This window comes from Phoenix dactylifera, chromosome 4 (assembly GCF_051530095.1).
Source record: "Phoenix dactylifera cultivar Ajwa chromosome 4, Ajwa_hap1_PhDact_Kaust_v1.1, whole genome shotgun sequence".
Taxonomy (NCBI): Eukaryota; Viridiplantae; Streptophyta; class Magnoliopsida; order Arecales; family Arecaceae; genus Phoenix; species Phoenix dactylifera.
Genome location: NC_143193.1, coordinates 25,757,930 through 25,771,963, shown reverse-complemented (window position 1 = coordinate 25,771,963; position 14,034 = coordinate 25,757,930). Strand labels below are relative to the sequence as shown.

At 41.6% G+C, this 14,034-nt stretch overlaps 1 long non-coding RNA gene and 1 other non-coding gene across 2 annotated transcripts; both read left to right on the top strand.

Annotated features, from left to right (window-relative positions):
• The first annotated feature begins 1,070 nt into the window (after positions 1 to 1,070).
• On the top strand, positions 1,071 to 11,135 carry LOC149753753 (uncharacterized). Its single transcript, XR_016400220.1, has 2 exons — positions 1,071 to 1,180; positions 10,844 to 11,135. It is a non-coding gene; the product is annotated as an uncharacterized LOC149753753 (long non-coding RNA).
• Positions 11,136 to 11,762: 627 nt separating this feature from the next.
• Positions 11,763 to 11,918, top strand: LOC149753752 (5.8S ribosomal RNA). The gene has a single exon (XR_016406115.1). It is a non-coding gene; the product is annotated as a 5.8S ribosomal RNA (ribosomal RNA).
• The last annotated feature ends 2,116 nt before the right edge of the window (positions 11,919 to 14,034 follow it).

Genomic DNA, 14,034 nt, shown 5'->3' with positions numbered 1-14,034 from the left:
CACACTCTGTACACCCTGACAATGTGTCCGTTGGTGGGTTGGAGTCGACTCGCGCGATCAGGAGTCGACTCGCGCGATCAGGAGTCGACTCGGCTGTAGTGGGAGTCGACTCATGCTTTTTTGGAGTCGACTCGGCAACTGTTTCGGATTTGAATTAAAGTAGCCTCTTAGACTGGGAGTCGACTCGTCTTGACCTGGAGTCGACTCGCCAACTTCTGGAGCTAACTTGGCTTTCTCGGAGTCGGCTCATCCCATGGAGTCCGTGGATCTATTTTTGAATTTGGTCCACTCGAGTCGACTCGACAATCCTGGGAGTCGACTCGGCGCTCAGAGCCCGAAACACTGTCTTCTGTCTTTTTGATGTAGAGCTGCCTTGGAGTCGACTCTAGCTGTCTGGGAGTCGACTCGAATCTCAGAGACAGTAAATTGGTCTTCTGTCTTCTTTGTGGTCGCGGAGTCTCAGAGTCGACTCGCGTATTGCGGGAGTCGACTCGAATCTCAGAGTTCGAAAAACGTTTTCTGACTTTTTTCTTGTGTTCCTCTGAGAGTCGACTCTCACTTTCTTTGAAGTCGACTTGCCAACCATCGGAGTCGACTCGCGTTCCACTGGAGTCGACTCGAATCTCAGACCCGAAAACTGCTCTCTGACTTTTCTGCCTGTGGCTCCTTGGAGTCGACTCTTGCTACCCTAGAGTCGACTCGGTGAACATCGGAGTCGACTCGCGCACTTCAGGAGTCGACTCGCTGACAGGTTTTGAGTTGATGCTTTCTGTTCGTCTGTCTGTTCTAAGTCGGAGTCGACTCGTACTTATCCGGAGTCGACTCGAGCCCGTGCCAGTGAACTTGATACGCTTGGAGTCGACTCGTGATACTCTGGAGTCGACTCGAGTCTCAGACTTTGGTTCAGGCTGACTTCTTAACTTATCCAAAATATTATGAACTAAGTCTAGAGACACTTAGACAAGATTTTCACTGAAACACTTAATTAAATTCATTAGTAAACAAGAGATATACTCAAATGCTTTGAGCTCATCAAAATCAAATAGGGTTTTAATCAATCACTCCACAGGGGGGAGTATGGTCGCAAGGCTGAAACTTAAAGAAATTGACGGAAGGGCACCACCAGGAGTGGAGCCTGCGGCTTAATTTGACTCAACACGGAAAAACTTACCAGGTCCATGTTGGAATTTGTATCCTAAATGTCAATCGTCAGCATATTGATGATTGAATTTTGTAAATGAATTGACAAATTAATAAAGTGTTATTTGGCATTATTCATCATTTCATCTTCAAATGAACTCTTATATGATGAAGTCCTTAGGACTTATGTTGTGATAAAGGAGGATTTATCTTTGAGTCCTTAAACTTGTTCGCGACCAAATGATATGTTGTTACTAGGACGACAGCATTATCGAGATTAGGTCGTTGTGTGACATATACGTTGGTTGTCCTCTTAACCAAGGAGTGTGGAGACACTGGTATGCCACACAGGTGAAGTGTAGGAGTACATTTCACTGAACGTGACCAATTTCGGAATGCTCTACTGTCGAGAGATGTTCCGAGTGGATTTCAAATTCCTTCCCTCTTGCACATGTGTTTAAAATTTGAATTTAAATCAGATTTGGTTGAGATCTGATTTGGGTTGTTCCTATTCCTTTGCATGTGCCAACTAAAAGAGGTTTTCTGAAAATAAATTTCGAATTTTGAATGAAAATTCGGAGGCCATTAAGAGGGGTCAAACATGGGCACCAAAAATCCATCCATTGCAGGCTTCTTCCTCACCTGCCTCCTCTTCCTCTTCTTCTCCATTTTAGATAGGATTTTCAGGGTGAATATCTAGAAGATTCAAGATCAGATCTGAGTCCTCTACTTTCCTTACAAACCTCATCTCCATCTGCTTCAAGACGATTGATCAAGAGTTGATTGAATCCCGACGGGCAGATTTCAGCTTTCAAGTGTTCTGCAACTGCTAGCACTGTTGCGGAAGAAGATCCTTCAGGACTTCGCGTGTACTTCTCGTAGAGGCCATTCGTGTGCGTGGCTGCGAAGTCAAGAATCAGATTCACAACTTTCATCCATCATAAAAGGTATTAATCTAGCATTAATCATTTATTATGGTGTCAAAGTCTAGGTTCGATTCCCCGAGGTTTTACCCTCTTTTGGGGCTCCTCACGGAGATATCTTCAGAATCCATTCGATGGATATTCGGAGATTAATTAGAATAGAGTTCTTAAGTTTCAGATCTGATAGTTAATCGTGCATAAAAGTTTTAGCATAATTGTTTAAACGATTCCGGCATAATCCTATGTGTTCTTAATGTGCTGATTTCTAGATTTGATCTTGTAAGCATGTATGAATTAAATTGTTTGATTCATTTTTCCGCTGTATTTTTAAAATTTTAAAAGAACTACATGTGGCTTGATTCCTCTTGTGAAGATGTACGTAGGCAACCCGATCAGGTTCAGCCATGGTTTTCAAAAAAAAAAAAAATTCAGCATGCTAAACACCGAAGAACCTAGGAATCACTTTCAATGGTATCAGAGCCAGGTTTATGTTTAAACTTTTATGTTTTAATTCTTGCAATTAAATCTAAAATCATTAACATGTTTAGATTAGATCTAAAGTGCTTTTTATGATTGATTTAATTGCTGATTATGCATGATTAAGTAGATCTGAAATTTTGGATGCATATGATGCATGTTTGTGTTAGGATTAGTAACATGAATAAATCTGAAATCATAATATTGTTTAGATTAGATCTAAATAAAGTTTATGATTCATATGATCTCTGATTTTAATGAACAAATCAGATCTGAAAATAAAAGTGAAAAAATAAATACATAAGATGTATGTTGTTTGTATTAATTCATGTTGTTATGTATATGTGATGCATGAACATAAAACATAATGACTTAAACATGAATTAAATCTGATTACATGTGATTAATCACAAAAACTCAGATCTGAAAATATGTTTTAAGAACTGAAAGATTGTAATTAATATGTAATTAAAAAGAAATATGCAATGATCAAAACTTTCATAAGTCTAAACTTAATTGAGAATTAAGTGTTATGAAAGAGAATTGTAACTCAATTAATTGACATTGCATAATTCTTTGGGCATATGGGTTAGCTTGAATCAAGTTCTTAGGATTGGGTTAGACCTAAGGTTAGAATCAAACATGGTCTAATTAGAGTTAATTGATCAAATCTAATTAAGTAGTAACTAGATTAGGTCAAGAAAATTCTAGGTTAAATACAATAGTTGTAGATTGATCAATTCCATGTCTTTGATTAGACCAAGATGGAACTTGATTTAGGCTCAGAGGTGTAGCCCGAGTCATTTGAGTAATCAAATCGAAATTGATTCACCAGTCGGTGTCTAAGGTAAGTTTGGCAGTTTTGACCGGTGGTTTTTAATTGGGAGCTACTCGCACTGATTCGTCTTTGTCGAGTTAATGGCATATCCCTTCCACCGATCTCACTTACCTGGCCAACATGGTCAATCACATTTTGATTGGATCACTTAATGATTCGAGTTAGCCCATGCCTTAAGGAAAATCAGTATGACTGATTTAGGTGTCTCCTTAACCGGTTTGAGTCTAATCTGATTTGGTGAAGTCAGTGGGAGAAATTAGACTAACCGGATCTTCTCATCTATCCTAATTATGAAATCCTCTAAAATTATTAGGTCCTTAAAATGAAATGGTTATGGGGATAACTAGGTCATAGCCTCCCATTAAGTTGGGTGATAATGCGTCCAATGTTTTGATAATTATTGGAGGCGCCACACGCCTGGTACTTATCAAGCATTGGAATTGTCATTCAATATATGATGAGTTAAGTGTACCTTCAATAGGCGGTCAGGTGAGCCGAGCCACACTCGGGCTTGATCGTCTATTAGTTGATTAGACTTAACCCTATCATTTAATGGTTGGATCTGACTAGGATATTCGGTGGAGGCGCCACACGCCTGCCGAAAAACCTAGGGCAAAATCATCACTAGAAGTTGCTTGGTGAAACAATTGGTTAAGAACCTACCAATAGGTGCATATGGGTTGGCCGAGCCACACTCGGGCCTATATGTGATCTATTGGGTTCTAGTGCCCACTAAAGAATTAGGAGTAATTTTTTGAATTAGAGGTAGAGGCTATCAATTTGTATAAAATAGTGGGAATACCTTTAGACTAAAGTCCAAGTCTATTGAGTTTAGTCAATTCATATACTAATAGCCAAATTTTCTTTTTATGCAGAAATGGCCACTAATTTGTCACTTCGCTCATTGTTGGACAATGACAAGTTGACTGGTCCAAATTTCAATAATTAGCATAGGAAACTGAAAATAGTGCTAGAGCATGAGAGGATCCTTTATGTAATAACGGATTAAGCACCTGAGCAGCCCACTGCTAATGCATCAAGATCGGCCAGAGACACTTATCAGAAGTGGCTCAGTGATCGGATCACTGTTCGATGCATCATGTTGGCAGCAATGAGTGATGAGTTTAGTAGGCGTTTTGAGAATACGCAGCCGGAAGATATCATTCAAGTGTTGAATGAATCATTCGGCGTTCCTGACGACATTAAGAGGCACAAAACTAGTTGTGCCATCTTCAGCGCCCGAATGAAAGATGGGACCTCGGTAACTGATCATGTACTGTACATGATTGAGTTGATCGAGCATCTAAGCTCTCTTGGCTTTTCCCTTCATGATCAATTGGGGAAGGATGCCATACTAAACTCATTGCCTGGATCATACCGTCCTTTTCTCACTCATTTTCGTATGACGAAACCTGTAGTGAATTATCACCAATTGTTGGGGTTACTATAGATGTTTGAGAATGATCACCAACTTCTTAAGAAGACGGTGAACTTAGTGGGAGGTTCATCCAAGGGTCGCTCCTTTAAGAAAGGGAAAAAGAAAAATAAAATCCAAAAGAAACAGGTGCACCATGCTCAGCCTAGTCAGAAAAATAATAAAAAGGCTGATCAGAGAAAAGCGGAGTGCTTCTTCTGCAAGAAGCAAGGACATTGGAAGAGGAACTGTCCTCTTTACATTGCATCCCTCGATCCGAACTGGCCTAAGAAAAGTGGACAATCAGTTGCCAATCAAGGTACTTATATGATAACACCTTGCAATTTTTTCATTTGTGATAATTCGACCTGGGTATTGGATACCGGTAGTCCTTTTAATATTTGCAATTTGTTGCAGGGGCTACAAGTCAGTAAGAGATTTGAAGAAGGAGAAAGGTTCCTGAATGTTGGAGATGGAGACCAGTTCCAGTTCTAGCTTTAGAAATTCTTAAACTTAAATTCAGCTCTTATGTAAATGTCCTTAGTGATTGTCACTATTGTCCAAGTTTTCTATTGAATATCATTTCTGTAGGCCTTTTGGCCAAAAATGGTTATGAAATATCAATAAAAAAGGATTATTGCAATGTCATTTGGAATGGTGCTGTTGTAATGAATGGAATTCTGAGTAATGGCATTTACATTTTGTCACAGCCTGTTCATGTAATGTATAAATCCAATAAGCGCCCTAGAATAGATAATGTCACGGATGTCTACCTTTGGCATCATAGGCTAGGTCATATTAACAAGAACAGGATGAACAGGTTAAGTAAAGAAGGAATCCTTGATGTTAATGATTGTGAATCATTGACAACCTGTGAATCATGTCTTCTTGGTAAAATGACCAAATCACCTTTTACCGGAAAAGGTGAACGAGCCAGTGATTTATTGACCCTTGTACATTCTGATGTATGTGGGCCAATGAGCACAGATGCTAGAGGTGGGTATTCATATTTCATTACGTTTACAGACGACCTTTCAAGGTATGGTTATGTCTATTTAATGAGACATAAATCTGAATCATTTGAAATGTTCAAATTATATCGTAATGAAGTAGAAAAACAAACTAGAAAGAGTATTAAAACTCTTCGATCAGATCGAGGAGGTGAATACCTCTCCAGTGAATTTTTGACATATCTAGGAGAAAATGGGATTCTCTCTCAATGGACTCCTCCTGGTACACCACAATATAATGGTGTGTCAGAAAGGAGAAATCGAACTCTGTTAGACATGGTTCGATCCATGATGGGGTTTGCTAATCTGGCCATATCCTTTTGGGGATATGCTCTTGAGGCAGCCTGCTATATTCTAAATAAGGTTCCAAGTAAGTCTGTAAATAAAACACTACATGAGATGTGGACTGGACGCAAGCCGATGCTCTCTCACCTTAGGATTTAGGGGTGTCCGGCGTACGTCAAATGTTTGAAGACAGACAAACTTGAACCCAAGTCTGACAAATGTTTCTTTGTTGGTTACCCTAAAGAAACTAAAGGATATTACTTCTACTTTGCTGAAGAACAAAAATTGTTCGTAAGCAATAGAGTAATTTTCTTAGAAAAGGAATTCCTTGGTGAAGGAACAAATAGCTCTAATGTTGAGCTTAGAGAAGTTCAACATGTAGAAGATCCGACACCATCTACTGAACCAGTTGAGTCAGATTTGATTAGATCAGATCCAGAACCCATATTAGATGCACCATTAAGGCGATTGGGTAGAGTACCACGTCAGCCGGACAGATATTACGGTTTCTTAGTCCGGGATGGAGATCCTATCGAACTTGATGAAAACGATGAGGATCCGATCACATATATGGATGCAATGCAGAGGTATGACTCTGATAAATGGCTTGGAGCCATGCAATCCGAAATGGAATCCATGAAGGTCAATGATGTTTGGACATTAGTTGACCCACCCGAAGGAATTAAACCCATAGGGTGTAAGTGGATATTCAAAAGGAAACGAGGCGCAGACGGAAAGGTAGAGACCTATAAAGCCCGTCTGGTTGCCAAGGGTTATCGTCAACGTTATGGTATTGACTATGACGAGATGTTTTCTCCTGTGGCAATGCTCAAGTCCATTCGGATTGTGCTTGCGATAGCAGCACATTTAGACTATGAAATCTGGCAAATGGATGTAAAGACCGCATTTCTAAATGAAGATTTAGAAGAAGAAGTGTATATGATACAACCTGAAGGTTTTACATCTGCAGATGAGTCTAAAGTGTGCAAGCTTCAAAAATCCATTTATGGATTAAAGCAAGCTTCACGAAGTTGGAATATACGTTTTGATAAGGTAATCAAAATATATGGCTTTATTAAGAATGAAGAGGAACCTTGCATTTATAAATGGGCAAATGGTTCAGTTATTATATTCCTTATTTTGTATGTGGATGACATTCTTTTAATCGGGAATGACATTCCTGCATTACAAGGAATAAAGGTTTGGCTATCATCTCAATTTGCTATGAAGGATTTGGGAGAAGCATCTTACATCCTAGGGATGAAGATCTATAGAGATAGATCTAGAAAATTGCTTGGATTATGCCAATCCACATACATTGATACTATACTGAAGAGGTTCAGTATGATTAATTCCAAGAAAGGCTATCTTCCGATGGGCCATGGAATTAACCTCTCTAAAAGGGATTGTCCGACAACCCCTCAAGAAAGAGAGAGTATGGATAGAATTCCATATGCTTCGGCAGTGGGATCTATAATGTATGCCATGACATGTACTAGACCAGACGTGGCATACTCACTAGGAGTAGTGAGCAGATACCAGTCTGATCCAGATAGCAACCACTGGAAGGTTGTAAAAACCATCCTTAAGTATTTGAGAAATACTAAAGATCAGTGGCTTGTCTATGGTGATTCTGACTTAAAACTTGAGGGATATACTGATTCAAGTTTTCAGTCAGATCAAGATGATAGCAAGAGCGTGTCAGGATATATCTTCACTCTTAAGGGTGGGGCCATCTGCTGGAAGAGTTCCAAGCAGCATACAGTGGCAGATTCTACATGTGAAGCAGAATATATCGCAGCATCTGATGCCGCCAAGGAAGCTGTATGGTTGCGGAAGTTCATCACCGAGCTTGGAGTGACACCCTCCATTGATGGTCCAGTGCCTGTATTTTGTGACAATACTGGGGCCATAGCTCAAGCAAGGGAACCTAAAGCACATCAGCGGACCAAGCATATTCTACGCCGCTACCACCTGGTTCGAGAGATCATCGATCGAGGTGATATTGATCTTCAGAAGATTGACACAAAAGAAAATCTGGCTGACCCATTTACCAAAGTCCTCGGCATCAAAGAGTTCGACGAACACAAGTCGAAGATGGATATTAGATACTGTGCCGATTGGCATTAGGCTAAGTGGGAGTTGTTGGGATTTGTATCCTAAATGTCAATTGTCAACATACTGATGATTGAATTTTGTAAATGAATTGACAAATTAATAAAGTGTTATTTGGCATTATTCATCATTTCATCTTCAAATGAACTCTTATATGATGAAGTCCTTAGGACTTATGTTATGATAAAAGAGGATTTATCTTTGAGTCCTTAAACTTGTTCGCGACCAAATGATATGTTGTTACTAGGACGACAGCATTATCGAGATTAGGTCGTTGTGTGACATATACGTTGGTTGTCCTCTTAACCAAGGAGTGTGGAGACACTGGTATGCCACACAGGTGAAGTGTAGGAGTACATTTCACTGAACGTGACCAATTCCGAAACGCTCTACTGTCGAGAGATGTTTCGAGTGGATATGGGTATAAGTTTGGCCCTCTGACCTGAGACCGCAACCTGTGACTAGCAAGCAACTCACTGTACTTTGGTACCGGACTACCTGAATTTCTAATTCAGTGACAGAAGGTCACTGGGTGCAGTCAAGTACTTGCGTAGTCAGTGGTGAGTCAAGATGGAATTGACCCCTCCTGAAAATAGGAGATAATGTCTTGTGATTAATTTAGCAAAACCTTGGCCAGGGTAATCCCAGTGAGGAGTCACGGGATATCTAAAGTTAATCACATAATGGATGTACTAATTATAGGGTTGACAGTGAGCTCTAAGTCATCCTGGCATTAGGAGTCAAAGGGATTGAATTATACAGTAACCATAGTTCAGGGTTCCAGAATATTTGCTTTACATATATTCGGCCTATCCGGACGTTGGGTACCATTGCTAGATGGTCACATCAATTAGTGTAGGAAATTGTTCCTATACTACCGGCTTAGGTTCGAACCTATGAGGTCACACGCATAGAAGATTCCTGATTGATCAAGAAAGCTGATGAATGATTAAGAATCATTCAGGGATAATTTGGTCAATTTGATTGGCAAATTATTTTATAAAATAATTAAAGTAATTATTGAAGGATTAATTAGTAATTAAATTACTAATAAATTCAATTTGATTGAGTAATTGTGCTAAGGATGAGCCAAATTGAATTGGATTCAAGTTTGGGCTCAATCAGGATTTTGACCTGATTGGATTAGGTTAGAACCAAAAAGGACTTAAGCTGATCAAATTAATTTTAAATTAATTTGTTCTTAATTGGGGATTGACCTAATTGGATTAGGTCCAACACAAAGTAATTAATTCAATTTGATTGAGTTTGCATGAGCCAAAATTGAATTGGATTCAATTTGAGCTCAATCAGGGTCTGACCTGATTAGATTGGGTTCAACCAAATTGCTTTGTTTTAATTCGGGTTTGACCAAATTTGATTAGGTGCAACCCAAGAGGATTAGGCTCAGATGATGTGGCAATTATTGGTGACATGGAATTGGATTTCATGAATTTTAAATAAACCAAAATTATTGCATGGCACATAGACCCATTGCTTGATACATGGCGACATTGTTTGTTATTTGAATTTATATTCAAACATTAAGCAATGTGTTAAATGATTTTAATCACTCAAACCATCAGCCAAGGTGGCATATGAGTTTTTGAATGGATTAAATTCGAATTTCAAGAGGTGATTTCGAAATTATGAAGTATTTTACCTTGCCGCATGGATTTCAAATTCCTTCCCTCTTGCACATGTGTTTAAAATTTGAATTTAAATCAGATTTAGTTGAGATCTGATTTGGGTTGTTCCTATTTCTTTGCATGTGCCAACTAAAAGAGGTTTTCTAAAAATAAATTTCGAATTTTGAATGAAAATTCGGAGGCCATTAAAAGGGGTCAAACATGGGCACCAAAAATCCATCCATTGCAGCCTTCTTCCTCACCCGCCTCCTCTTCCTCTTCTTCTCCATTTTAGATAGGATTTTCAGGGTGAATATCTAGAAGATTCAACATCAGATCTGAGTCCTCTACTTTTCTTACAAACCTCATCTCCATCTGCTTCAAGACGATTGATCAAGAGTTGATTGAATCCCGACGGACAGATTTCAGCTTTCAAGTGTTCTGCAACTGCTAGCACTGTTGCGAAAGAAGATCCTTCAGGACTTTGCGTGTACTTCTCGTAGAGGCCATTCGTGTGCGTGGCTGCGAAGTCAAGAATCAGATTCACAACTTTCATCCATCATAAAAGGTATTAATCTAGCATTAATCATTTATTATGGTGTCAAAGTCTAGGTCCGATTTCCCGAGGTTTTACCCTCTTTTGGGGCTCCTCACGGAGATATCTCCAGAATCCATTCGATGGATATTCGGAGATTAATTGGAATAGAGTTCTTAAGTTTCAGATCTGATAGTTAATCATGCATAAAAGTTTTAGCATAATTGTTTAAACGATTCCGGCATAATCCTATATGTTCTTAATGTGCTGATTTCTAGATTTGATCTTGTAACATGCATGAATTAAATTGTTTGATTCATTTTTCCGCTGTATTTTTGAAATTTTAAAAGAACTACATGTGGCTTGATTCTCTTTGTGAAGGGGTACGTAGGCAACCCGATCAGGTTCAGTCATGGTTTTCAAAAAAAAAAATATTCAGCATGCTAAACACCGAAGAATCTAGGAATCACTTTCAGTCCAGACATAGCAAGGATTGACAGACTGAGAGCTCTTTCTTGATTCTATGGGTGGTGGTGCATGGCCGTTCTTAGTTGGTGGAGCGATTTGTCTGGTTAATTCCGTTAACGAACGAGACCTCAGCCTGCTAACTAGCTATGCGGAGGCATCCCTCTGCGGCCAGCTTCTTAGAGGGACTATGGCCGCTTAGGCCACGGAAGTTTGAGGCAATAACAGGTCTGTGATGCCCTTAGATGTTCTGGGCCGCACGCGTGCTACACTGATGTATCCAACGAGTCTATAGCCTTGGCCGACAAGCCCGGGTAATCTTCGAAAATTTCATCGTGATGGGGATAGATCATTGCAATTGTTGGGGATAGATCATTGCAATTGTTGGTCTTCAACGAGGAATTCCTAGTAAGCGCGAGTCATCAGCTCGCGTTGACTACGTCCATGCCCTTTGTACACTCCTCCCGTCGCTCCTACCGATTGAATGGTCCGCTGAAGTGTTCGGATCGCGGCGACGCGAGCGGTTCGCCGCCCGCGACGTTGCGAGAAGTCCACTGAACCTTATCATTTAGAGGAAGGAGAAGTCGTAACAAGGTTTCCGTAGGTGAACCTGCGGAAGGATCAATGCCGAGACCCGGATGAGGAAGACCCGCGAACATGTGAACGCGCTGTGTAGGAGCGGGAAGGCCCGGCTGACCCGCTACGTAGACCCTGTCCCCCCTCCCCCCGTCTCGCCTGCCTCGGGGCACGTACCCCTGCCCGGTGGGGCCTGGAGGTGCGCCCGCGGCGTGCGGCGCGGGGTAGCGGGAGGGCCAAACCCGGCGCGGAGGGCGCCAAGGAACAGAGCATGGAAACGGCGCACCGCCGCCCGCCCGCCCCATTCCGGGGCCTGGTATGCGGATGGCGCCGCCGTCGACGGCAGCCTTACATGATACGACTCTCGGCAACGGATATCTCAGCTCTTGCATCGATGAAGAACGTAGCGAAATGTGATACCTAGTGTGAATTGCAGAATCCCGTGAGCCATCGAGTCTTTGAACGCAAGTTGCGTCCGAAGCCACCAGGCTGAGGGCACGCCTGCCTGGGCGTCACGCCAAGCGACGCTCCTTTCCCCCGGGCCACGACGGGCTCCTAGGGAGCCGGACGCAGACATTGGGCCCCCGCGCCCCCGGCGCGGCGGCCGAAGAGCGGTCAGCCGGCGGGGACGGACACGGCGGATGGTGGACGCTGATGCGATCCTGTCGCCGTGACGCCGGACCCCAGAGGCGAAGGGCCCCTGCCGCCCCCATCGTGCGCGGCGCCCCGAGAGTTGGGTCCAAGTGCTAGGATTCAATCCTATTCAAAATAGGATTTGCACTCATTTCAATTTCCTCTAAATCCTAATTTAATTAGGATTTAATTGAACCATGACTCAATTGAACTCTTCAATCCTAATCTAATTAGAAGTCATGGGATTAATTAGTGATCGGTTCTTTTAATTTTGAAAATAAACCATGCAATAGCACGTATCCTGTAGGATAGTGATTACGGGTGTCGGTCCACAGGGATTAAAGAATAAGTTATTTTTCTTTTAAATATAAATTAAGAAGAAAAATTTGCTAACTCGAATTAACTAAATTAAACTATGAGTGCGAATTGAAATTTATCAGAGTAAATGGATCTAGGATTTGGAATCCACCACATAACATTGCATCAAGGACTGTGTTCTTAATTTTTGTCTTTTGGAGAGGCATGCAATTTGGCTACAAGCCTTTTAAAATAAAATCATAAAGAGTGTTAGGAAGATCCATCTTTGGTGTAGCATGAAGTGTCTACCTAAGTATGCTAATCTAGGATGCAGCACACTTCATCTTCCTAGGCATGGATCATCTTAGACTACTTTAGCAAACATGATTAGTAACTAGCATGCTCAAAGTTTAAATATCATAAAGAAATATTTCATTAAAAATAAGAATTTAAACAAGCTCCAAAATAATAAAAAAAATAAGAACTACAATTGCCCTGATACATTGTTGGGGCTTCATCCAGCCCTAGATTGGACGTTTAGCCGCTCATGGCTTCCGGACGACCTCCCATCTTCAAGTGAAAGTCTTCCGCTCCCATTCTTCCCAAAATATCAAAGTATTCTCTCTCCCCTCCCTTCCTTTCCTTTTTTTTATATTGGTTCTCGGCTCTCTTCTTCCTTTCACCGAAACAAGGTCTCCCTTGTTTCTTTCGAACCCAGCTCCCTCTCCCCGATGGCCACCCTCCTCCTTTTAATCTCCCCGGGTGCCGGTTCAGCATCGAATAAAATCGAATCTTCCCCGATTTTGGGCATGGGGATGGAAGGGAAGGAGCAGGACGTGCTGAATCTTGGATCTCGCTTGGCACGGCAGCTGTGAGGAGAGAGGGATGTTGGTATCGGCTGATGTAGAAGTCGTCCGGCTAGCTGGAGATGTTGCTGGCTGATACGCATGAAGATCACAAGAGCTGGGAAGATGTGAGGCATGATGGCACGATCTCTGCTGATCTAGGCGCGATTGGGAGCTGAAATCTAGGATGCCGCGGCTGTGTTCGAAACAGAAGGGAATCCGGATGGCCGGAGATGCGCTGCAGATTACTCGGATGAACGTTGGCTGCATCGTGGGATGAGGGGAGATCTGGGAGGATGTGGAGGATATCTCAGTCGCGGGAGGGACGCGGAGAAGGCTCGGATGCTTGGAGGAAATATGGGAAGGAAGGAATGGAAGATCGGGTCATGGACACGGTGAATGGGAGGAATCTGGATTGATTTGTTTTGGTGTGATGGAAGGGAAAGAAATCACCGGTTGGCTACATTGGGAAGAAGGTCTCCCCTATTTCAATGCTGGGAAGGAGAATGGAAAGAGAGGATCTGGGAGATGATCCGTGAGGCTCTAGATGTGGCTGGAGGTTGAGATTTGAATCGCGGAAGCGGAGGAGGATGCGGAGGATCATGCGGCTTGTTCCAAAACAGTGGAAAAGAAAAGAAAATAATGTGGAAGATGAATACGGGAATGAGGGAGGATATGTGAATTTTTTATTATTTATATTTTTTCTTCTTCTTTTTTTTAGAAAGGTGGTTGGGGTCCACTCGGGTAGGTTGGAAGGGCTTTGTTCTAAATCTAAAATAAAGGAAGTTTAGACACGTGGAGAAAATGGGAGAGGCCTCTGTTTTGCTAGGTTGGGAAGCTTGGTGCACACGGGAAA